The sequence below is a fragment of the Pimephales promelas genome, chromosome 25 (assembly GCF_988280905.1).
Source record: "Pimephales promelas chromosome 25, fPimPro1.hap1.1, whole genome shotgun sequence".
Classification (NCBI taxonomy): Eukaryota; Metazoa; Chordata; class Actinopteri; order Cypriniformes; family Leuciscidae; genus Pimephales; species Pimephales promelas.
In genome coordinates this window covers 22,955,355-22,982,610 of record NC_142793.1, presented here as the reverse complement: position 1 = coordinate 22,982,610, position 27,256 = coordinate 22,955,355, and the positions used below count along the sequence as shown (strand labels likewise).

The 27,256-nt window shown below is 37.6% G+C and overlaps 1 long non-coding RNA gene across 1 annotated transcript in view; it reads left to right on the top strand.

Annotated features, from left to right (window-relative positions):
- LOC148965091 (uncharacterized) overlaps window positions 1–23,500 on the top strand; it is a 65,179-nt gene extending 41,679 nt beyond the window's left edge. The window contains exons 4-5 of the long non-coding RNA XR_016150743.1: window positions 11,534–11,586; window positions 21,022–23,500. This is a non-coding gene — a long non-coding RNA (uncharacterized LOC148965091). The remainder of the gene's footprint in view (window positions 1–11,533; window positions 11,587–21,021) is intronic.
- The last annotated feature ends 3,756 nt before the right edge of the window (window positions 23,501–27,256 follow it).

The following is a 27,256-nucleotide window of genomic DNA, read 5'->3' as shown; positions in this document are numbered from 1 at the left end:
GAAGTGCATAAAAACATCTCAAATTTTGGAAAAAATTGTTTGTAGAATTTAATGTTTTACTCTGTACAATGTAAGATCTGTTATGTGTTTTCCCCATTATGTGTTTGTCTTTTGTTGTAAAATGTCATTATAAGCTTTTGTAAAAGTTTAATAAAAAAAATAAAAAATAAAGGTCATAAAGTGCGAGATGAGATATAGGCCTAAATAGGTAAACTAAACAACTGTTTTAGATAGAAGTTTTAAACAAACGACTGAAACAATCAGTTTGCAAAGTATTAATCAAGCTCAGCTTTGGGAAAGGAAATAGCTAGAGGTCAAGAGAAGCATACTGTGCCCATGAGATTAACATTATGGATTCATATTTAACATATACTACTATATGTTTTTTAACTAATTACAGTGGACATAAGCTCAAATTAACAACACACAAACCTATTAAACATATTTCCATTATCATTGTATATATCTATCATTGTATATCATTGTACATAGCCTATTTGCTTGTTAATGTTAGTTGAAACATTACAAAAAGCTCTCATTTGTAAACATTAGTTGGTGTGACCATCTTAATAAAGTGTAAAACAATCTTAGTTTCTCTCCCTATTTAAGATATCTCTCATATTACTTTGAGAGTCAAGTATCTGTGTGATTGACAGAGATTTTTGAAATCTCACACGTCTGCAGTTTCAAAGTTCAAAGGCAACTGCAGGTGTCACGTTTAGCCTTTATTAGTTTCCTGCCACCTAGGATCATATTATGGTATGATTGGCATTATTGTTAGCACTTTTAGTTGTAGAAACAAGTAAAAAGGTACTAAACAGCTAGTTTTCTAACAGCATAGGAACTTTATAATTAACTGAAACACTTCAACTCTGTAATAAAACAAATAGCTCGATTCACAATAAATTCCAATAGAGTTTAGAATTAGCACATTGCTACGCTAACGATCAGCTGATCAAGCACAAAGTGAGGCATCTTTCAGAAATTATCATGATGCTTTAAGCATAGATAATGACTCTAATTCTTATTTTTAACTTTAATGCTTTTTGTAGTGGTAGTAAATTATATTTAAAATTGCCATCTTTCATCTGCCAGTTAGGGTTAGGGTTAGCTTTTTTGTATTGATCACAGTGCTTGGCCAATGCATTAAGGCAATACCAATATGTAATGAGGATGCTTTAGAATTTGGCCAAAAAAAGGTATCTTTGGAGGAAAGGTGGTTGTTTACCATCAAAAAGGTTTGCATGTCAAAAAAAAAAAAAGTCTGGTTTATGCGAACGTTAAAGAAACACTCAGTTTCAACACTCTTCAAACATTAAGGGTACGTTACTTTTGACTGTCCTCTGAATGTTCTGAAGCAAGTAGTAACATTTCAAATGTTAGATAAAGTCCAAACTAAAACATTTTAAAAAATCGCTCCATGAATGATAAATAGTGTTTTTGTGCTAACACTGAGTAACATTCTGGCAAGCTCAAAGTCATGAACAAACGTTCTTCCAATAAAGTTAATAGAATGTCTTCAATGTTAACCAATGCACTGAGAGCTTTCCCCGTTAGCTGGGTCACAACTAGTATTATTATTATTTTTAGACAATTTAAAATGTTTAAGTGCAATAGGCGGAGTCGGCGGTCTAAGTAATATAAAAGTAATATATAACTGCATTTTGCATAAACTAAATCGTTTTATTCTTGATTGATTTTGTACTTCACAAGTAGAGAAAGATGTCACACCAGGTGTGCAGTTTAATGTTTGGATAGAAATGTTTGATGTATGACAGACATTTACTAATATCTTTACTAATGAATTATTTAAATGACATAAAGCATGCTTTTTACTACTTTTTATCTGTAATTGAGAGCTTGGATGCTCATCTGAAGGTCTTCGGTCCTGCTTCAGATGCTGCTCTGGGCTGTTTTGGGTCGAGAATTTGATTCTTATCTCCTCAAAGCAAGTTCCTACCTGCTTCAACATCCATCAAATGGGCTAGAGTCTCAAAAACAACACGTTTGCTCCTTCGGCACTGCAGCTTTAGACCTGTCCTTTCCTGCTCCAATAAATCGGCTCAGCTCAATCCAACATCTTATTCCAGGTCTTTTAAGATCTTGTCCAGTCCAATAGCGTGACCCCGAACAGCAGTCTAGTGGTTTCATTCGGCTCATGGTTTTCATTATTTTACATTTGATCAATCGAAAGGTTTTTCTGTCCTTCAGAACAGGAACAGAGGATATTAAGTATCCTAAATTTGAGCGTTTCGTCATTTGCAATGTTTGCATTTTGCCTGAGGATTTTGGAATGGAAAATACGGCCATAAAGTCATAAAACGCTTTCAGTCCCTTTTTTAGTCAAAGATTTATGGGACCAATCGTCAGCTGAGCGGTCACGGCCCGGTCATTTTGCATATGGAAATGTGAGAGTAATAACGATTGTGTTTTTCTTTTATACACGTGGACGTTTGGACAACAGCCGTCTTCAAATGGATACATTTTACAGTGCTCCTATCTGCAAAGCAGCTCTGTGTTCGGTTAAGAGTCATGGGAGATTTGGACGGGACAGAGCAATCTTTTAGCTGTCACACACTCTTTGAACACTTTGACTTCATTACTTTGAGAAGAACAGTTCTTGAGAGCTTTTGTTGGGGGAAGAGCCCCACGCCACTACAGCCAAGACCAGAGCACACTAGATCAGAACTGACTTGCCATATGCATGTTCGGTGGATCAGAGGTTTGAGGGAAGATTTTTTTAAATGAAGGATCTGATCTTGACCTGGAGCTTCTTTAAGCCATGTGATTTGAGTTGGTATTCATGTTCCTCCTAGCACAAATGATTTAGGATGAGTTGGACAAATAAATCTGAATCGAATCTGCCAATTTGCAAACAATGACTCTTGTAAAAGGTTCCTTTTAAGAATCCAGTTAAAAAGATTCACAAAGCATTCTCCATGGCCTGTGATCTTAGTGGTTTGAATCAGACTCACTCAGTGAATGAATCGTTTATTTTAATTTTTACATCTCAGAGGTTGAATTTTTTGTTAAATGTTGGTCACATTTAAAACGTTATTTTCATTTAATTTGGCTACTTTTATATTTTGCGAATATTGTGAAATGAGACCTATGTGAAGAACATGAAAAAAAAGTTAAGGCAAATATCACTTGTGGAAATAATGTTTTGCACATTGTCCATTGTCGACACATACCATTGGTTTACCCAGAAGTTGACATGTGGGGCTGCTCAAAAAAATAGATACATTTTTGTGTATAGTACAGTATATACACTAATCATGGAAATTAATCTACTCAACTGACTTATGGTTGTCTGTGCAGTTTTTTTTTTTTTTTTTTACATTTAGAATTACTTTACCTTTAATATGTCAAAAAAACGACTCTTCATTAAAAGCGAGTTCTTGCCCTCTGGTCGCTTTATCCCGTCAGCCCGAGATCTTCAAAGCTGACAGGGATTTAGATAGCAGTTGATCTATAGTGTTTTTTTCCATGTGGGTTCTGGTCTGGACGATATCACTGCTTATTGACATTTTTTTATCTGGAGCAAATGTTTTGGCTGTCTGTGACTCCTGCGTCATATTTCCACTGGTAAATGAGAGTTAATGAGATGATCGGCTACTTAGGTTTGTAGGGTAAAGGTTAGCTTTTGGGTTGCCTAAGGGCTCAAATTAAAGCATATAATTGGTAATGTTCAGCAGAAAAAAAAAAAAAACATTTAAGACTGTACCCAACCTCAGGGTTCGTTTCCTGTCCACAAACCAGAGCATCTCAGATTTTCTCAAAGCTTTTATCAAAACCTCATGACGTCGCCGTCAATCATCCAGAGATCATTTGAAATCATAATTATACAGACCTACAATTTTGTCCTGCATAATATCTATCTACCATCATATAATTCATGATATATTTGCTTATGTTTGACACTGGGGTGTTCATTTCTTTGCTTTGCATTGCAGATAAATTCCTATGAAAGGGAAACTTGTTTCTGAAAGCTGGAAGATGGAAAAGGGGGGCTTTATGTGCTTTGCTTTTTGAGTTTCCCTGGGGGGAATGCGGTGTCTCCGTTCCCTGACCTATTTGCCAAATGCTTCCGAAACAATGAGCAATTTATCTTCTACCTCATCTTTCCACACTTTTAAGATTTTGGTGGTAGTGTGAAATAAACCAGAGCAAAGCCAACAGTCCGATAGTTGTTACACAACGTTTACAGTACTAAACCTTTCGTCTGATGCTCATTTTGATCCATTTGTTTCTTTATTCATTTAAAAGTACATAAATCAATTTTTCAAAAGACTGTATAGTTGAATTGCTTGATACCATAATGAAGAAAAAATTCTCTATAAAGTCCTCCTGTTGTCTAATTTTTTTTATCTCTTAATACTCATATTTGATCACCGTAATAACTTGCTTATAAAAATATTATTAAAAAAAACGAATTTATCCTCGCCTTAAAATAGCTTGAATGTAACTCTACATCTTGCCTCATTTAGTGTATGTGATTTTATAAATATGCAAATGATCCCCGCCTCCACTCACTCACACCAGCTCAGAGATCCACTCGTTGACGATCACACGTTGACCTGATTATTGATTACCAAGGTAGTTTGTGATGTCTGAAACACCAGCGATTTCACACAGTGTTTTTTCACACAGTGCAGTTTTAAGGAGAAAATACTCAATAGTGTTGACTTAAGAATTTACACATGATTTGTTATAAAGCAAATTATAAATGTCACCTAGACAAATAAACAACATTGAAAACTTGATTTTCACCACGGGGGATTTTAAATAAAATAATTAATTTAAGAGAAATAAAATCAAGCCAGTGAAGCCAGTTTTTGAAAACATTTGTCTGCTAAATCAAAGTCATGTAGGGCAACCAAAACAACCAAACACACACATATATATATATATACAAATATTAACATTTTATACTGGGCATTTTTCATATATGGTTGTAGACCTTTGACAAGGATGCAGGATCTGAAAGGACCATAACCATGTCTCGAAGCGCTGCCCACGAGGCTGTTGACTCCGACAAACTGAAACCTTTCTTGAAAATTGTATGAACGTTTTTCGAATTCATATGAAACCGACAGCTTGGCACAAGGATTTAAACTCTATTTTTTTAAAAGGATGTTTCATTATCTTTACTTTGGACACCCTTATTCATCATTGGCTCTTAAATACCACAATTAGGCGTTTAAAGAGTTGCTTTTAAGTCTATCAAATATGGTTTGGCTTCTATTCAGCCATTATTGGAAGTGAAGGATGTTTTTTTCTCTGTGAGAGAAGAGAATAAGCAGTGTTCCAGAGACCCTCCTCTGTCACACACTGGAAAATAATCACATTTGATCCATCCAGTTCCTCAAATGTAAGTACAGCTATTTTCTTTCTCATCCAAATATAACAGATGTCTTACAGTCCGGACACACGCGCAATTGTTGAACGTTTTTCTGGAGGGAGGTGGTTGGATTATCCCTGTCTGTCTTATAAAGGCCACAGTTGGGCCAGTTTGGAGAGCCCTACTATCCACGCCAGGGCTTAGAGGTGTTGACGGGGGCCACGGCCCCCAAACAAGCCCCTGGCACTGGTCAGGCTGTGAAAGATGGTCTGTTTGGTTGCTATCTCCATCCTTCAACACCAACCCATCAATCCTACTAGGGGCAGGCCATCCCTACAGAGACAGTGGCGCTCTTTGTCCTCCAGCTGATGGGCTGAGGCCCCCGTCCCCGCTCTTACACCCGCTCTTAGTGACAACCACCTGAAAGAACCGGCTCGTAGACTCAGACTGAGATCTCAAAGGCTTCATCTACCTCAACTTGTAACCTTCAAGCCACTTTTAGTTGCCCAATGATGCCAGACTTTCTCTGGAGTTGCTCTGAAAGTCACTTCATAATTTGATTTGATTAAAAATTATATCATAGGCAGAACCTCAAAGGTCTTTGCGACAACTCATCAACAAAAGTTTGGTTTGGTTAAATTTAAACAGAATTTAGGCCAAAAATAAAACTGAAACGGATATCATAGGGCCTTACACTTTCCAAACACAAAATGGCAGTGCATTACAGAACATGAATCACGAAGGGCTTCTGTAGGAGACTCTGAAAACACTAGATTCGTGTGTAGGAGATCCATGTTAAACTCCAAAGGATGTGCTGGCCTATCACATTTCTTTTATTATTAATGGCTCCAACAGGGATCCATAACTTTGATCCACGCTTCACACAATAATAGGGCTTAGGATTTTTGTGGTTTCCAGTATTCCAAGGCAAACACTTGGTTGAAGTGGAAATCACACACTTGCTGTATTCAACTCTCTTGTTCTCATTCACCAGTGGACATTGGAGTAGAAGATCGCAGCATCTTCCTGCCACGGGGGCAGATGTTCTTGCAGGCTTTTGAGTCAGGGGTTTAGGATGCGGTTTATGGCTGAGAGGTCCACACGCAGGGCTTGGCCCTTCAAACTCCTGGTGTGTGATGTTGTGTTCAAGTCTTCATAGGGCTCTTGTTACTTCTCTGAACACTTGCCTCAACCCTAGACAGATTTATTGGGTGCTTTTGACAAAAAATAAACTTGGAAGCAAAACCTTTTTTTTTTTCCTCCCAGCCTTGTCAGTTTCTTCATATTGTTCAAAGCTGAATTTAAACTTGAAGAATGAAAGGGTAGGGATGGTCAACGATTAATCGCGATTAATCGCATCCAAAATAAAAGTTTGTGTTTACATGATGTATTTGTGTGTGGTGTGTAATTATTTTGTATATATAAATACTAACACATGCATGTATATATTTAAGAAAAATGTGTTCTTAATTTATCAAATATTTATATTTATACATAATATTAATTATGTATAAATATATATATAAAGTATATACATGCAAATATGTCTTAAATATAAACATGCATGTGTGTGTATTTATATATACAAAATAATTATACACACCACACACAGATATATTACGTAAACACAAACTTTTATTTTGGATGCGATTAATCGCGATTAATCGTTGCCCATCCCTAAAGTTAACAGACATGTATTTATTTGTGTTTGTTTGAGAGGCTTTTATTTAACACAAAATAAAGCATAACAATGTCCAAAAAGGGGAATACAGTTTCCATGGACATGCAAGTTTCCAAATTTACAGCTTATATCTAGTGTCCTCGCAGTGACTGGGAGTCATTGAAGGCAGGGAGTGTAGAGGAGGAGGCCACCTGATACCAAAGCATAATTTTGCCAGACGGCAAATGGTATTTTGTTCTTTTTTAATTCATTTTATAAATTCATCCTGGTAGAAATTGATCTTACTGTCATGTTCCCCTTGTACATACTATGTACGCAAGTACGTACTTATAGTAATTACAATAACTGGGCAATAACTAGATACTAACCCTGGCCTGAATGTAATTACCCATGTGCACACACTGTAAAATACTACAAAAAAGTCCACCTTCATCCTAATCATTTCTGTTACTAAAATGTTTAAGTCGCAAACCACATTGATTCCTTCTTGGCCCGTCCAGACTTATGAGCTCTGTTTGGACTCGGCTTTAAGCTTCGTGCTGAAGCCAGTCGTCTTACATCATTGTTCAAAACCAGAACCGCTGAACCCTTTCCTGTGACTTTGTGATCGGTTCACTGGAGGGCAGTTCTGTTTTTATGTGTTATTGTAGTTGTAGTCTTCCATAGGTCTTGCTGCTTTTGGATTCAGTCGATTAAGTTTGTAAAAAAAGGACACCCTCTGTGGCTATTCTTTCATTAGTTTCCTTTTCCTCTTTCTGTTTTTAGGCCTGGCTGTTTGGCCCTCTACTTATTCAGATAAAACACTTTCACCTTTTCACAGCTATCCCTGTTTATATGCTGCAGTTTGAAATCTTTTGGCTCGTTGTTTTTTTCTTTACGACTGCATTAAAAGCAGCAAGAAAGGGGAGTTTATTGTTTCAGTCTGTTTACTTTGATTATTTATGATTAATTTTTCATGTGTCTTGGTCCGGCCCCCAGGTTTGGAAAGTGTGGTGTCATTTGCGTCTGGATTTTAGCTTGGTCTGCTGGCTTCTTGGAGATATGTTGGGTTTACCGCAGAAAGCTCCACATTTTGGTTTTTGGGGGATTCTGCTTTTGTCAGTGAGATTAATATGTCATTGGCCAGAGCTGATTCATGCTGCTTGTTTGCATTGGAGAAGCTGTTTGGAAGCTGTCAAACTCTTCTTCATCTGTATTATTCTAAGAAATGTTGCTTGAAGCGAAAGTGCTTTCTCACAGATGAATATCTTTTTAGATGTCTATAGTGGTATGAAACCATCAGTTTGTCAAAGTGATTCAGAAAGACGCATGTTTGGAAATTATAAAGATATGGTGATTTGGCGTGGCGATGTGTGCCAAATTATTGAGAGGATACACCATGGGTCATGTCCTTTGTTTTGTTGGATAATGTTTATAACTTCATTTGATGCTTAAGTTAATATGCAGAGATGTTAGCCCGATCAATGAAAGATGTTTGGGAGTATTTTCCTTTTGAATTTGTGTTGTTGTTCTGCAGATTAATTTGGTGACAGGTGTCAGAAATTGTAATTTATTCCTGCGAGGAAAGCTGAATTGTCAGCAGCCATTAATGTAGTGTTCGGTGTCACATGATCCTTCAGAAATGTAAATGCATTTCATTGATTTGTGATTTATTTATTTGAAATAATTGCACTGTGCTCGACGTCTTTCTTATAAATACATCTTAATATAGTAAATGGATGTTTTCTTTTTTGTTTTTAAAAATGTGTTTTGATCTTTTAAATAGAAAACTAACTAGTCAAGTATATGTATAACAGGTTAGGCAACACCAAAGGGCTATGATCATAAAAGCAGACTTTAGTTGACCAATACATTTATAGGGAGTCATTTTAAAGGAGATTGATTTTAATTCAGACTCTCTGCACTTTGAACACATGACAGTGATTTACAAGGGACAGGACTGAAACACAAACCTTTGAGTAACTATACTAAAACCTTAGCATGTGTAAACACAATTTAATCTCACATATAAAAGGCTGTGCTCATTTTGAGCCTGATCCGTCTTAAGCTACACCATTGCTTTTCTTACTGGTGGTCATCTGCTTTTCAAGTGGACAAAATCGAGGGCTCAGTGAGATATAAATGATATGGGTTGAATTTCCAGTTTAAAAAAGTTTGTGTATTATTGAAACAACACAGTGCATTTTATATGTTTGCCTTGTGTTGGTTAGGGTTTTATAATTGTCTATCAATTGAATATCAAAAAGGAAAAACTAGGAGGGGCACAATAAAAAATGTTTTTGTTTGATTTGTTTTTTTGTTTTGCTTGGTTTTTTTTTTTGTGGCTTTCGTGATTTTAGTTTTTTGTTTTGCTTTGTGGAGTTATTTAGATTTTTTTTGCTTGGTTGTGGTTTGTTTTGTGGTGTTTCTTTTTTTGTGGTTTTGTTTTTGTTATGGTTTGTAATTTTTTTGTTTTGCGTTTCATTGCTTTACACGAACTTTTATTTCATGACTCGTTTGCTCTTATCAAAGTACACTTGTTGAACTTGTTTGCAACATTGTTTGATAAGTTGCCAATAACTGACATTCTGCCTTCTGTTTTAGTTAGCCTAGCCAATTCCACCAATGTAAATTGTATCTGAAAACTGAACAACAGTGTTTTAGTTTTGCATTTGCAAATAACTCGCTTGTAAACAAATATGGCCAGTTTACACAGATTAATCTTATTTTTCTACTTTAAGACACCAGGCTGTTTTGATTGATGTACTGCAAATGAAACGCACCATACGTTGGCATCTGCAGTCAACCAACATTCATCTTCAAAGCGCTTGGGCATGTACAAACCACATTAGTTGAATATCAGTGGTTCTCACTCTGGTTCTAGAGATCTTACATGTTCACGTTGGCTTGGGAGCGATACCAGACAAGTCAACAGCTCTCCAGAATTTGGCAGAAGTTAAGAGTGGAAGCAAAGAGTCTTGCCGAAGCCAGCAGGGGCTTAGTGGAGCAAATCTTTCCATTTCTATTATATCTGAAAGTTGTTTTCCTCTGTTGAGCGGTGAATAATAAAGGTTCATGACATTACACGTGCCGTGGCGTCGGGGGAATACTTGAAGAACGGTGAGAGCCTCATTGAACAAGAGCACAAAAAGTAAGCAGAACCCTCTATTTTCCCGCCAAAAAAGTGTCTTGGTCTGAGGAGAAGCTGTTGCTCATTCAATTAGCCTATGTGTTCCACTTGTGCTTTCCAAGGGTCATGCTGGCTTGGCTTCCAAGTCCAGCCGAGTGCGTGTATCAGACGTTTGCATAAGGAAGAGCGGTTGGAGGTAAGGGATGTACGTGTATATCATAACAACCTCAAATTTGCCATTTGTGGTGCCTCATGCTTAGGTTTAGCTGAAACTTATCACAGCACTTCATTTTCCCAATCCTGCCGATTACGCCAAGAACGCGCAATGGAGTAACCTTCTGACGCACTGCCATATGCTAATCAGTAATAATAATGAGACATTGATGGATGTCTGTAAAGCATATCAGCAGGTGTTTCAGTGTGAGTCCAGCACATATGGTTTGTAAAAGCAAAAGAAGTGGTTTTAAAGAGCAATGCTGAAGTGTTTTAAATGTTCAGATGGATGGTTGTAGTGTTTTGTTTATAAAGGAATCATTGTTTTTGAGCAAAGTGAATGAATCTTGTAAGTGAACGGATCTTTTAGTTTACTTTCATACCAAATCCAAATATTGTTGGTCCTATTGGAATCTGATCAAATTTTTTTTATATCCGATTTGTGTGTTACTTGGTGCTCTTTAGTTTTCCAGAATATTTGCTTTGGTTTCTATGGCAGTGGTGTTGGATAGGAATATACGGCAAAAACAGCAACAAAAACCATAACATGGACAGGCGAAAGTAATGCTTACAGCGTAGCTCCTGGAGCGAGCAAATGGTGAAACTCGCCAAACGGTTCACCTCAGAAGGGTCCGGTGGACACAAATACGGCGACAATGATCCCCACACCGCTGTTCTGCTCTCCAGAGCAAATACAAAACGGTGACTCTCTCGATGAATGCTCGGTAGACATATAAAAAAAATGGCCGCCAACGGATTTTGATTCTGATGCGCGTAAATTTCGCTTCAAACTTTTGTTTTTACGAATTAACACAAAGTGGTCAAGCGTCAAACTATATGCGGTAGACGCGAATTTGACGCACTATTCGCGTCCGGTGTGAACTCAGCATTAGGTGAACGGCGTATCTTGTAGGTAAACGTATATTGTAAGTGAACCGATCTTTTAGATGAACTCGTTAAATGAAATTGTATTTTTAAATCATTTATTTATTTATAATTCAGTAATGTAATTAGAGTTGATTATTGATGATTTTTTTTCATAGTTTGATATGTAGTGAAAATGCTAATGTCTAAAAATCTCCAAAAAACATGCTAATGCTAACTAGGCTGAATGTCAAATATGCATATCTATACAGAGTAAAGTAATAGTGCATCACTTATCTTCTTTTGTTCTGTTTATCTCCAGGTTTGTGGATTTTTTTCTGGTGTGGGATCCTATAATTAAAGATACATCAACAGGTAGGCTTTGCTTTTTCGCTTTTTTAACTCTTTGTAAGCAAGGTTACCCCCTATGTCCTATTTGCATTTGTTTTTTTTTCCCCCAATTGCCTGATCATCTGTCTAGAATTTTGTACAACATCTATATCTGATGGGCTACAGCTAATCTGCTGTAAGTTAGCACTGTGGCTTGGATTTATAAACCACCCTGTAAACATTTGACATCACTTAAATGTGAAGGAAGTGATTCTGCGATTTTAGTAGAAAGCTATGATATCATATTTTTAATTAAATTTCAGGCCTCTACAATTGGACACATTTTGTATATCTGAATCTATCCATCCTTTCCAAAGTTGTGTGGTTTTAAACTTCAGTTTGAGGACGGATCTTTAATTCTTTTGCCTTGTTTGTGGTCATTTTTAAACTGTTTGATATTGTATCATGAAAAAGCTGCAAATTAGGTGGAAGAAGTTAGTTAACAAAAATGAATTGGAAACAAAAGTTGCATTCTGACCATTCCTTACCTGTCCTTTAAGACCATTGACGTTCAAACTCTCACATGCTTTTCAACTCTGCCTACATAAGTTTGGGCTAATTTCCTGAGCCCCTCAGTTGCTTGTAATGCTGATTGGCAAATGTGTTCCAGAGCGGTTGGCGTCATCTTCAGTAAAACCTCAGTGCTGATGATGTAAAGATTTGGCTGTAAGCTGCTATAAGCTTATGAGCCAGTCAGTCCCAATCAATTTACTCTCCTCTTAGTCCAGTTAAACCCCGACGCACAGAGGCCACAATGGCGTAATGTTGGCGCTTATGGTCTAGGTCGCACAACTTCTCAGTTTTGTTTTGGCGGCAGTGTGACGCTGGGGTCACGGAGAGCTCATGGAAGGAGTTGCCCAAGTTTAATGAATTTTATCCATTAATTGAACTTCCATAGTGCATAGTTCTGACTTGAAATGGTTTAATTTGGTTACATTCTGTTATGGAATATTTGTTTTTAATTTATTGTATATTTTGAGTTTTATTCACATCCATTATGGCGGTACAATGCAAGTTTATATTTTGCTTCCTAAAATAATTGACACAATTGGAAAAAGGAAAATAGTGCCCTGTTGAAGTTTTGCTACATTTTCTTTGGTGAATAAGAGGACCTGTTTTATTTTGATGCACATGGTTGTACATTAGCAGGAATGTAGCACAATATGGATGTGAAAGCAGTTATAATTAGCCGATGTGAGTCTGACAATAAAATTTGTTTTGGTTAATATCAACCAATAATCATGATTATTAATCGTGATCTCAATGTTGGTCAAAATAATCGGGATTATCATTTTGGCCATAATCATGCAGCCCTAACAACTTAGCTGGTATTTCAATCCAGAACTGCTGTAAACATAGTAAAAAGTTGCCAGATTCACGTTCTTCTGTTTCTGATAAAACTGAACATGCTAGACATTTCACTTTGAAAGTGTCACAAAACATGCAAGATGCGATGTAATTTCATTTTGCAGAAATGTTGCCACGTACAGGTTTTCTAATGATCCTGGGTTAAGAGACATAACTGCACAACCACAACCGTATAAAAGCACCTGCAATTGAACTTCTTATGCTAAAAGCTTTTTGTAGTTCTATGCAAATGTGTTGACGATTATAATAATCCTAATATTTAATTATATTTAAACCATTTGAAAGATCATGAAAGATTTTTGATAAAAGAAAAAATCAGCGTCCTGTGAGAACGACCAGTTAGACAAATACAGAGAAAGAGAAATTCAAGAGAGACAGAGTAATGTACAAATTAGTTAAGACAAAATAAGCCAACAGAGAAGATGAGAAGACAGAAAAACAAATTTGACTACCCAATGTCAGCACAAAAGAATCGTACGTCTTTCCCCAAAATACACAGAGAAAAGACAAATAAATGAGTGTTCTTACAAAGTGTAAGCATGTTAGAACAACCAAATATCCTCTTGTGTGAATGATGTACGATTTCAGCACTAGGAGACAAAGAAAGCAAAAGGATTAGTTTGAGTTATTTGTCTTTCAGCAGAAGCTTTTATCTAAGAAAATGTACAGGGGAACCTCAGGTTAAACACTCTGCTCTAATGTGTAATGAGGATAGGATGAGTGAATCTCACAAAGAAATGGCCGGATCATGTTTCCCCCTAAAACAAGGGAATTTCTTTTTAAAGAGGTGGTAAAATGCCATTTTCACAAGATGTAAAATAAGTCTCTGATGTCCCCTGAGTGTGTGTGTGTGTGTGTGTGTGTGAAGTTTTAGCACAAAATACAACCCAGATATTTTTATATAGCATGTTAAAGTTGTCACTTTTTGAGGGTTTGCAAAAACGCACCGTTTTGTGCCTGGCCCTTTAAATGTAAATGAGCTGCTGCAGAGGGCGGGGTTTCAAGAGCTTGTGTGTGTTAGCAGCTGCGATTTCCTCACGCAGACACGCTAAAATTACAGAAAGTCATAACATGAGTCAGTCAGATGGAGAGACTCAAGAAGAAGTGACATCATGTAGAATGCAACAGGACGTCTCTGAAGGGTTAGTTGATGAATTTATGTTGCTGTTGTGGAGTTAACTAATCTTCAATAAGGATATTCTGTCAGGATAATCTATAAATCGCTCGTATAGGAACTGTTGTGAGATGCACACAGAGTGACTTTCTATTGCATGTGAAAAGATGGATGCTAAAGTTTGAGTTGACTCACAAATGTACTCATATACAACAACTTTTTCTCTTCTCAACATGGACTGTGTTCCCGGGGGCGGTTTATGTGCATTTTGCGGTTGCTGATGTCACTAACCCTAGAGGAATGTCGTTTGTTGTAGTCCTTTTCTTTAAAAGCAAATATCTTCCTTTGCTTTGAACTTTGAGCTTTGTAACTTTGATAATGTTGTTTATGCTCAAACAGCAACATTACACACTAACTAAAGTTAGAAAAGTGAAATCATACTTTCCCGCCCCTTTAAATATGGATGTGATTTGTATTTAAAAAAAAAAAATTCTGTGCCCTGTTGTGACAGAATTCACTTTAAAATATTTAAATTTCACAATTTTAGTCATAAGTATATATTATATCTAAAAAATATCTTTTATCTAAAAAAAATATATATTTTTAGGGAGAATCTGCCAGGGATCGGAATCGTTAGTCACTGATTCTAGTTGTGACGACTCTTGAAGATTTTGCTTCCTTAACCTTTCATTGAGGATTCTTTATTCTGCAAGTACAGTGTAATTCACTAAACGAACATAAGATTCACTCATTCAGGAATTGAACTACACTGTTTGAGTTGGATGTGTTTGAGTCACTAAAATGATCCGGTTCATTCGTTGGGGAATTTGACTACTTATTTATTGGATGTGTTCTATGCTGTATGTGTTTTGATTCACTAAGAACCTGCTCATAAGATTCGTTTTTTATTATCTTCTCTCACAGTGTTCAATTCATTCAATTACACTGTGTAATGTCTTTGATTCACTGAAAAGATGAGTCATACAGGAATTGGACTTCATTTGGTTCTGTTTTTTTAAGGCCCGGTGTTTAGTTCCTAACCCTGATTTTGAGTCAAGAAAATGTCGATATCCTGGCAGTTAGCTACTGAGAATTGTTGTGTGTGGTATTTTACTTTTATTTCTTTTTTTTCTTCATGAGATTCCCCCAAATCATCTCATTATCTGCAATCTTTAGGTTGACAGCCCAGATTTAAACCAGAACCAATTACAACAGTGAAGTGGAGAAATGCGTGAAAGAACAAGAGATTAAGAGCGTAAGCACTGTAGGATGTGTCCTAAGCTCAGGACTGAAGAGCATGTCTGTCTGAGAGCTCTTTCGAGGCTGGAAGCTTGGGATTTGTGTGGAAACTGGGATAGCGTCCATTGTGCAGATCCACATGATCCCTGCCAGCGCAATCAGGTATCAGAGCTCGCACCAAAGTGCTACATTCCCCTTGTGCGCTCAACAGACGGGGATTCGCACAGATTCGGCCTGCCCTTTGAGCCAGAATCCTGAAAAATCAAGGGAAATAAGTCCCCTTGTTTTCGGGAGCAGTTGCCAGATATTGTGTTTCGGTCAGAGCTTACAGGGAAAGTAATGCCATATGAAGCAAATCGCATTAGCTTCTACCAGTATCGACTCCAGGGAAGGACATTGTTTTGATGCATGCCGATTCAAACACACGTTTCCGAAACTTTTGAAACCTAAGGTTTCTCTCACAGGGAAATGGAATGCATCCTTTCCATGAAATCACAGTTAATTTTCTTTAATATCATGTGATGTTGAAAACAATGAGTATCAAATTGAGCAAGACTTGCTTTTGTCATTTCATGAAAAACTTGGATTACTTATTAGATTACTTTTAGTTTTGATTTACTATTTTAGAGTATTTTAGAAACTGCTGATCTACTGGGATTTTCACGCAGAGTTTACAGAGGATAGTCTGGGGGGAAAAAGAAGATATCCAGTGAGTGGCAGTTCTGTAGGCGAAAATGCTTTGTTGATGCCAGAGGTCAGGAGAATGACCAGACTGATTCAGTTGAAAGACAACCAACTCAAATAACCAGTCGTTACAACCGGAGTCTGCAGAAGATTAGCACGTCCAACCTTGAAGCAGATAAGCTACAGCAGCAGAAGACACGTGGGGTGCCTGTCGTGGCCGGTCTGATGGGTTTTTCGATGGGTTTCGAGACAAAACTAAAATAAAGAAAAAAAAATAAACAAATGACCTATACAATTGGTACCTAACAAAATCAGGCAAATGGAAAAGAAAGCAAAACCAAACTATACAATAATTCACGTGACAAATCCAACCAAAACGAAACGAAACAAACACACAATTGAATCTAGTACACAATTAGCTCCCAGATGAATCTGCCAAAACATAATACACAATCATTACACTTACACACCATTAAAATATGCAAATTACCTTTAGACGACTAAATGAAACTACGTTATTATTTTTTTTAACTAACTCCCCATCACATCTATATATATTAAAGTTGTTTACATGATTGCAGTGGTGTTCTGAGAAACAAACTCCGAGAAGATAGAGAGAGAAAATTAAGGCCCAGGTAAGTTATGCATATCAATGCAATTATCCTTTTAATCTCAGATGAGACTTAAACCAGCTAGTCACATTTTCTCACAAACTCTTTGAGTTTGAACATTGTTTTTGTGTCTACGGTGCTGGCAGGAAAACACCCCCAGGCTTGGCGTAGTCGGTAGCAGAGCTGGTAAAACCATTTATGCTTTTAAGCTTCATTGTTTATGTTTCCAGAAGAAAGAAGAGACTCCTTAGTGGTCAGCCACAGCGACGGACATTAAGGATTTTTTTTTTCTAGTCAATTGTGGACTGCTGCACTCATCCTAACCCGTTCCCCCAAATGACATTCACCCAGCTTCTGTGGATCCTTATTTCATATGATTCTTGTGTGGAAACAGCTCTTGAACATCCCCGTGGTGACTTGATATATCTCTTAAACTTCTGTTCCTGCTGGGTAATGTGTATGTACATCTGTTTATTATGCATTTGCCCTATTGAGGGGTATTTTGAACTCGTTTATTAGCTTGCTAGTTGTCACATTGATGTATTGGACCTGATATGTTAATCATTTCCCAACTCGTGGTTCCTCTATTACTGGCCAGAGGTCTAGACATTTACATAAGAGACATTAGCTCTGTCTCAAAACCTAGTGAGCTGCCTGTCTAGGAAGCATCCTAAGTACACTGCTGAATCGAAGACTTTTCAAAAGCTAGACAGCTAAATTATGCTTCCATTTGAGACACCTCTTATGGTCAAATTAAAGGCAATTCTTCTTAGCTTGCTGTTTTGCTTTTATTCTCGTCCACTGACTCTTTCACTAAGCTGAACAGCCAATCAGAGTTCTCTCTTTCCTTGACGGCCCAACGCAGATTCAACATTTCGAATCGGGCGAAACGAAGCCGACGCCACAGAACCGTAGGGAACAAACCAAGGAAACTTAGTTGGCCGACGCACAAGAACTGCCCGATGGCCGACCGTTGGCTCAATTCTGGATGACATACTAGCTTTCTAAATGTCATACATTAAACATTAGACTTCATAGTGTGTAGTTTAAGTACATAATGTAGTCATTTGGGATGCTACTTAAGTTTCTAGCCCAATTCTTTAGCATCATGCTAATCAAGTACAGTGATCTAGGATGATTCCCAGTTTTCTGAAGTTGTTTTAAGGAGTTACTTAAAATAGTTCAAGACTAGATGACCCTCTTGTTGTTGTTTTAAGATTTCCTTTATAGTTCATATCGCCTAATGTCTCCGAGTAAGAGGACCGTTAACCAGGGTAACGTTGACCCTTTGCCCCCATTTTCAACACCTCCATTCCAAACAATGGCTTCATTTTGGTATGTACCCAAAAGAAAATTCCAGATGGAAAAAATCAAATCTTGTTTTACTCAGAAATATGTCCAATTACGGAAGTCAATGGGATGCTGATGTTTCTCAATTTGAGTTGAGTTTTATGGTCTTGCACAGAAAATGTTAGGGTTCGTACCAGGTATGCTTATTCTAGAAGTGTGTGAAAGGGTCACTTAGCGCGCACTGCATCAAATAGTGGCTCATGTTGACACAGAGCTGGGCCCATTTCAACAAGTTATACGATATGCTAAGCAGATTTACAATGGGTAAACAAACACATTTGCTGAAACGGTGTGCTCTATAGACATGCACATTAATTTTTAGCAATACTCCATTCCCTCAGCCCAAAACTAAAAATACAAGCTGTGTGGTGGGAACTCTCTGGTGTGCACTTCTGCAGGCTGACATATGGGCACATGTACATCTATTGGCAACTGGGGTGCAATTGCGGCATGCTCAAGTTTGAGTAACAGATGCAGGCTGCTAGTTTGTGCGGAAGGGTTATTGGGGACTATAAGCTGAGTTTGCGTTGTATAAAGTTGCCTGGGATTATCAGAGGATTGGAAGGTGCGATGTTGTTAATATTCCCTATTGGGCCATGACTTCGGTTTGGGTCAACCTGATACGTCCACGCTAAAAATCGAGAAACTACACAGGCCAGTCAGTGGAAAAGCCAAGAAAGCGAATGAAACTCTGGCAAATCTCAAATGCTGTGGAAAAAGGAATGCCCCTGTTTCTATAGTCCCAAGTTTTTATTCATCAGCGGCAAACTAGTTTTTCGTTGTGCATATTATGCGGTTGCATTAAATGACATCATTACTTGGCTCTGTGGAATACTTGATTCTCATTGGTCAGTCACGCCATTCAGCGGTATGTTATCCCCCATAACAACCACTGAAAACAGATAAAACAGGCTTATCCGGGATGCTAAATTCAGCAGCAGAAAGTCAGAACGTTTTTTCTTTGTGGACGTTTTGCGTTTGGTGAGCTAATAAAATATTCAAACGGTCAAATCAATATTTTGTGTACAGTTATTTAATTATGTCATCAAGTATCATGGACTTGCTCTCTCTCGTTTCATACCATTTTGCAACTGTTTTGTACACTGTTGGATTATAAAATACAACAAACAGGTACGATTTTAAAACAGCTTCTCAAATCTATCTTTGATCCCCATAATTATGTGGCGAAATACTGTGCAAGTAATATGACTGTATATTTAGCTTTGCATTTTAAGACATATTTCGACACGAATTATCAACTATTACATTTTTTGCTTTGAGTCGGGGTCCTGATCATCCTGTCAGGGTTTATTCTGAGATAACCGTTGGGATGTACATTTATCCCTTATTCAGCTCTCAATGTGCAGAGCCGTCAGCTTCATAGAACTGCTCTGTAATGTATCGTCTGTTTGTTCAGCTGCTTTGCATGTGTATCCGGTTTGAACGGTCTTATTTGGTTAGGGACAGACGTCGCCACTGAAACTGCAAATTGGGCCTAATGTATGCTCGAACCCTCTGGGAAAACTGCACCTCGGAGTAAACCTCTTTAAATGTTGAATACACAGTTTAATGGATGACATCTGGGGGGTTATGGTTTGCTAAAGTGCCATCAAACACAATAACAGAAATTATGAATACTTATAGTTGTCTCTGTATATTAAACTGAGATAATACTATGTCATAATACTATTCACTTATGCTAACTGGCTAGCTTGTGGTTAGGCTATTTATGATGGTGAAGATATGAAATATGGATCCATATACATCCATTAGGCAATTAAGGAATCCAAATAAGTATGAATTAATTTAGATAAAGGCTAAATTGGAAGTTTACTTAAGTTTTTAGTTTTTAGCCTGTTGCAGCCAATTGACTGAAAGTTATACTGGCTAGCTGAAATGGCTAAGTCGTCAACAAATAGGCTGCTACTCTGTTGCTATCTACTTGTTATAGTGGTAATTTCATGTATTTTCTTTAATAAAAGTGATTGTTTGCCACAAAGGGTTAATTTTACAAATTATCACATTAAAAGTGTATGATATTTAGAGCTTTAGAGTGCTGGAAAAAGTGTGAAGCACTTGAAAGCCCTTTGAAAAGTGCTTGAAATGGACTCTCAAATGGTTGTATGAACACCTGAGAACTATTTCTGCCACAATACCATGGTTACAGTTATCTTTGCTACTTTAAATCTATGGTTGATGTGGATTGAAAAGCCTGATAAACAGTCCACGCAGCTCAAACGAGTTTCGTTCCACTTTCATTTTGATGTTTCTAATGTGCAACAGAAATGGCAGCTTTTGTCAGTTGGCCAACATGGTGGTGACACCAGTGCGACCTCGCATCGGCAGGAAAAATGGTCACATAATCTGCATCCATAATAGAAACACGATAGGTTAATCGGAAGATTTGCGTTGCTCATTTTGGCCTGGTTGTGTTGATCATTGAGAGTTTGTTTTACTGTGTAATTGGAGAAATGTTTTAAGTAAGTTTTAAAACGATTAGATACTTGTATAATCCTGTTTTTACAAGCTTTTTATGTGTTCAATGTGTTCCTGGTCACCAATATCTGGGAGGGCACACTGCAATCCATATCGGATAGGTTTGAGACACATTTAATTGTATTTTTTACTAATTATCTCATAGGGAATGGGTACTTGTAATCAATAACCCCAAAAGAATCCTAACTGGGGTACATGAGAAAGCTTTAGTCTCTTGGGACGTAATAGGATCCAAAGAGGCCCCGTCTGTTGATTTATTCATGATCTGTGAGAGTATATGAAGAGTTCAGATGCAAAAGCCTCTAAATGCCATTTAAAATTCTCTTCTAAAATGACCATTTTTATCAAGCTTGTATATTTAAGTTCAGTGATTTCACTTAAATGGCAATGAAGATTACCTATTAATTGTCATTTAAGTGAAATTACTGAACTTTTAGAGGCTTTTGCATCTGAACTCTTCAATATTGTATTTTACTAGTTGTTTTGTTTTGCACTCATCTGGTTATCTCTCTTTCTCTGCCATATGGTTTTCCCTCCCCAATTCACCGGTTGCTCCAGCTGAGGTTGCAGCTGGTGTCCATGTCTGCTCAGCTCATCCCAAGAGCCGTGATTCACATCGTCAGGGAAGCAACTCCCACAACGGTTCGCACATCTCTGGATGTTGTGGTTTTACTGAGGTTTTAAAGCAGAGGAATCTCCAACATCCAATTAATGATGAATCACACGGTCTCCAGTGTTTGACCAAACATCTCCAGAACCTACACAGATGTGCACAGGAATACCACAACTCCTCGTGTTCTCCAAACCTCCCACAGGTGCGAATGGAGCTACGGATGTGTCATCTGAAATAATACATCACTGGCTAGCCTGCAGCCATTAAACGTTAATAACCTACATGGGAAGTCAGATGAAAAACAGCACTTTTGAGACGAGCGCTTATGTCGGGAGGTGGTGCTTGGTTAGCACGTCTCTGGAATGGGATTTTATGTAGAACATATGGAGCTATTTGAAGTGTGGAATATTTCTGATATGACCACTGTTTTTTTGTAACCGAAGAGAATGTCGATTTTTTTCCATTACCCTTCTGGTCCATAATGGTGCCCTGCTGCGGTTTCAATGCGCTTTAAAACTACAACTGCGTTTATTAATGGAGGTCTGGGGATGTGGAAAAACTCCATTTTTTATATTGCAAGAAGTGCTGACATGTAGTGACCTCAGATGTGTTGGGCCGATGTTTTGGTATTTGAAATGACTGACTCGCCTCGGGACATAAAATTGGGGTAAGAGAAGCAAACCGAAATCTCCGCAGTCGAGTCATGTAAATACTATGGAGTATTTGGAACCGTCTCTGGAATTAAGTGTGTTGTGGGATATTCGGGGAGTACTGTGGGGAGAGAACATATTTTGAGGGATATTACGCAAGGGGAAAATCAGGAGATTGTTTTCAATGAAATAAAAAAGCGGAATAATGTTTGATACTACTAGTCTGACTGGGGATTCAGTAAATAAAATAAAAAAAAGAGCATGTGGAAAGTTTTTGCAGCATTTTGGCTCCTGGATTTGTGGGTTCTATAGTGAATTAATGGAAGTGATATTGGACATGCTCGCGATACATCCATACGAGTACGTTTTCATTTAATGCAGACCAAGATAAATATGAGTTCGAGAGCTAGAAGAAAACAAAGAAAACTTCCATTTGAAGTCTTGCCTCCAGCTGTGTCTTTTTCTCTGCTAATCGTACGTAAGGTATCCTTGGCTTTTGATGAATCCTGATTGTCATTCAAATGGCAAACAAATGTCAAGGCTGGGAAACAGGTCACATATCCAATTCCCATCTCAATGAGACACAAAGAGGTGCCAGCAGCTGTGGAAAGAGAAAAGAAAGCAGTGTTTTCTGGAGCTGGAGATGTTGAGGGCAAGCAATAGATGCACTCATTCCTCGGCTCTGACTTCTGTGGACAGGAAGGCCTGCTGAGCAAAGATGTGCCGTGGATGGATGGAAATGAAGCGTTTCTTCCCTCCTTCACCTCAATGGAAAACATACCATATAAGGGAAAACAAATACTGTATTGATTATGCCTTTAAAGTCCCAAATGGCACCCTTTCATGATGCTTCCTCAGCTGGCAACTTTTTATGGTTTTGTGAAACTTCAGTGAATTGTTGTGTGTAGTAATGCACAGATCTTTTTTTTCTGGATAATAGTGCAACAGTCGGATTCCTGAAGTAAAAATGTCATTCATTTTCTCCACTGGGGAAGTGAATTTTAACCATCATTTTAACCATAAAGACAGACATGCTGTGAGCTATGAGGTTGTTAATTGATATTATTCTACAGGGGCTGTTGAATGCTTGAATCTGATTGGTTTGACGAACATACTATCGTGCAATTATTTACACACAGTGAAAGTAGCTCCAGGTTTTCACCGCATTACAGTTCTATATCACTTCGCCAAATGATTTCAGTTATTTAAAAGGTCCTTACAGCTTATAACAGCAAAATAACCAAAACCCTCAACGACACTGACCAAATATAGCGAACAACAGTTTAAAAAAGGCAAATTATTTTGATGTTTTTTATGGAAAGCACACAGTCTCTTTCTCCCACCCAAACGCGCACACACATACAGTTCGAACACACACTCGCACAGAAACGTGTTCTCTGATGGTTTTATCAGTAAAATAATTTAACAACTGAAAAGCTATTTGACATTTCTCATTAGCGATGTGATAACGGCTCTGTTCTTGGAACGGATAAACATACAGTTTCGCTAATTTAGTAGAGACACTGTTTAGAGACTGACTTAATTCATAGATGCTTGATAACTTAATAACTGATAACTTTCCCCGGGGGGAAAACAGGAGCTTAAAAATTGTTCTGGAACCAAACTTGCTGAAAATGGATGGGTACTGTTGCGTAAGCCGATAATTATTTTATTTATTATGTTATGACCAATATTAAAATTCAATACTATTTGTTTAAAATAATTAATAAAACGCTAAAATATCAAATTAGTCATTTAAATGCTACATATTAATTTAGACACCCACACATTTTAATGTACAGTATGAAAATGGATATTAATTTTGAGATTTGCTGAAGATATTACAAAGATATTAAATTATTGTTTTTAAAGACTAATATAAGCATGGATTCCTTGAAATGTAGTCTAAATGTTTAAATAGAGGAGCTTCAACAATTAAACATCCAATATTAATCGTTATTGGTAAAAAAAACGAACTCCTGATAGCCAAAATAGTATGGCTTTATCGTACATTCCTATTTCTTATCCAACTTCCACGATCAGTCTCTCCTCGCCCATGTTTTTCATTAATATGAGGAACGGTCCAATGAAATTCCAGTGTGGGCGGGACTTCCTAACAAATCAGAAATGGATACCAATGGTCTGTGCTGTTTAAGACATAATGTAATGGAATACCACAAAAAGATCATGGTCTCAATCTTCAGGTCCCTCATCATTCCAGAAGAAACAGATCTTTTGTTGTGTTCTTGTTTCCCTGGCGTGTCGATTTCTCAGAAGTTAGTGGATTATGTAATGATTTTTTTCAATACAAAGACAGTCCCAGTCTCCAGACACACCTTGGAATGGAAACACGGTGTTCAGAAGCTCAGATAGATTGAGAGAGAAACGTGTGCACACTGTGATCACTCCAACAGATCGACCACAGCGCAACAAGCACCTGAAAACATTACGAATGCGACTGCACATCTCTTCAGGGCCACCCGTGTGCGTTCAGACACATTTGTGCACCCCAGACACCAGTCGGTGGAGACGGCAGCGGTGCGTCAGGGATTGTTTTGGAAAGTTCGTTCTGAACAGCAGAGCCAGAAAACCGACGTCTTCTCCCACTTCGTACATTACGCCTTGTTTATCATCCAGTCTCAATGGTTCCCGCTGAAAGAAAAATAGCAGTTGAAATATGTGACGGCTGATTTGAGGCAAGTGGAAGGGGCTTAAGTGCGAGTGGAAAGAAGAACAGAACTGTTTCCATGAGAGCGCTTCTCCTAATCCTGAAGCGCAGCCACTGGAAGAAGCCGCTCTCCTCCGGACATGTGTTGGATATTAATCCAGGACCTCCTCACACTTCAGGAATCCGTACAGGTTTTGCTTCACTGTGGTATTATCCAGACTCCAGTTGAAGCATATCCCTTGTCAGATACTTCGTGTTGTATCAGAGTCAAAGCTGGAGCCGGTTTCAGATCGGCCTGTGAATTTCAGGCTCTTTATGAGCGGTGGCTTCAACACGAGAGGTCGAGCTTTATTTACGGCCGCCATTAAAAGCACTGTAATGCATCTGTGATGATGAAAACACTCATGATAAAAGATGCAACTGGCAAATAGTGTCCATTATGTCATTTCGTGCAGATGTTATTTTCCAAATGAAAGAAAAGCGACTCGGGAGCCACTCTGGACCGCGTTTAGGGGAGTTCACATCAATTAGATTTCTTTGCATTTATTTAATCATTTCATTATTTCATTTCCATGACGCTGATGTTTTGATGCCTAAAACCATTGAGATTTTAGTGTGGTGTAGACAACATAGTATAGAAATGTATAAAATTGGCGTTTATTGGCTATCGGCCACACAATGGTAATTATCTATTTCGGTAATTTGGATGTCAGTCACAAGAGTTACAGATGAGCAGTTTTCTATATTTTAAATTAGACTTTTATTTATATACTTCAGTTGGTTCTTTTTGTTTTTTTTGGTTGACGACATGTGATGCGATCTGGGAAAACCCACCACATGGTGAAATTTGACATATTACAGGTTTTGATACCATATTAAAGCTGGGTTCAAGCCCTTTCCAAATCTGTTTTTATTTCTTTTATCATTTGTCTGTAACAAAAGTTGTGGTTATCTCAAGTCGGCTGATCGCTGTGATTTTCAGAAACGGAATTTTGAGAAAAACAGGTTTAATTAACGGTCACGTCCTGCTAGCGGGACGACTGGCGCTCCCTTTTTTATTGCCTTTTTTCATATCACATATTTTAGTAATCATCATAGATTAGGTATCATTCGAAAGCTTATGAACTCAAAATTCATCCGGTGAAAAGCGTTTTGAAATTGGACGATTGACAGGCGAGCAAGATCTCTTAAACAAGCAGCTTCAGACTCTTTTGTTCTCCTGTGCTCCGCATCACACCACACGGTAGTGATGGATAAAAATAAATAAATAAAAACTTGCGGGCTGTTGTAGTTCACCCAGGACTGGACTTTATTCTGTTATGTGGTTTATTTTGATAGGTGAACTGTCTTTGTAGTGTTAAGAGAAGGATATTGTTTTTTGCCTCTTAAAGAGAAACACAGTCTTTACACCTTGCCACTATAAATCGCTATTTTTCTGCACTAAACTAGTGAATTTTCCCAATAAATATTCAGAGATGGTAAACAAGATGTTATAGAATAATAATTTAATAAAAACCCAATTTTGACAAAAAACTGACATTCGATCTAGATTTAGACCTTACTGAAAACGTACCAGCGCGACATCCGACGGGTTTTCCCAGATCGCATCACATATAGTTTTTTTCTAATGAAGTTTTAGTTTGTTTATTTTTGTTATTTTACTTCAACTTGAAATGTTTTATATTAGTTTTAGTTAATATAATAACGTTGGAGAGAGCCAATGGCTTTTGTTGATGTGCTGGTTTTTCAGAGCTTGTGTGTAGGGGAAGATTTTCAGTAGATAATGACTGAGATCTTAGTCTGTTTCTCACATAAAGCTATTGCACTACTGGGAAACGTAGAGCATGAGTTAAATGGTCTATCTTTATCCTTTAAGCTTAACATTCTCCAATAAATCTCCATCCTCAGGTGCACTATCACTTTCTATCTAAATGCTGCCGAGTAGTTTTCAACCTCTTTTCAAGGTTCCACATTGAGAATTTATTTTGCTTACTAAGTACTACAAGATGGTTTGAGGGAACTCATCTAGCTTTGGCTTCAGTGTGATGTCACCGTCAGCTTCTGGACTCCATATATATACGATTCCATTTTAATTCTCGTCGTCCAAAAACGCACCGATCTAATTCAAAACATGTCCTTGGACTTTATCGTTGGATTGGGATTTTTCTTCTCTCATAAAGCACCGACGCTCACTGCACGATCATTCTGCTGCAAAACAAACTGAGGTGACCGCTGTACCCCTCCACTATAGTTTAATGTTGATTTAATGTTCCAAAGAAATCTTAAGATAATTACTTCTGGAACTTGGGTTTTGTGTACGTCATTGCGAAAAAGAGTCTGAAACATGGCGATACATAAATCAATATTACAGCTGATTTGATTTACCCTGTCAAAGACCCCGATTCATTCCCGCTTGTGTGCCTGAGGTCTGAGGCCATGAATGGAGAGTATAGAGTTCTCCTCAAATAACCAGCCGTCCAGGAGCTTCGAGTGGCAGTTTAAATATACAGAGATATTCTCAAACAAACCGTGTGCCAACGGCAACAACTGCTTATTATTTATGTATTTATTGGGATTTCCTGTATATTTATAGATATGCTGGAACCTGTAGGCTGGTTAAGAAGCGTGTGTGTATATGTGTGTGACTCTGTGTGTGTTTGTTTGTTTGTGGAGAGCAGTGTGCTTGGCTAGACACTTGACACCTGTGTAACAAAGGTGAACAGTTTTTAGTAATGATTTTTTCCCCCATTATGGTATACCATAATCTTTATTGTAAAGAATGGTTTGTTTGTTTGTTTGTTTGTTATTATCTATTTATTTATTGTTAAATAGTTAAAATAATGTTAATAATAATAAACTGTA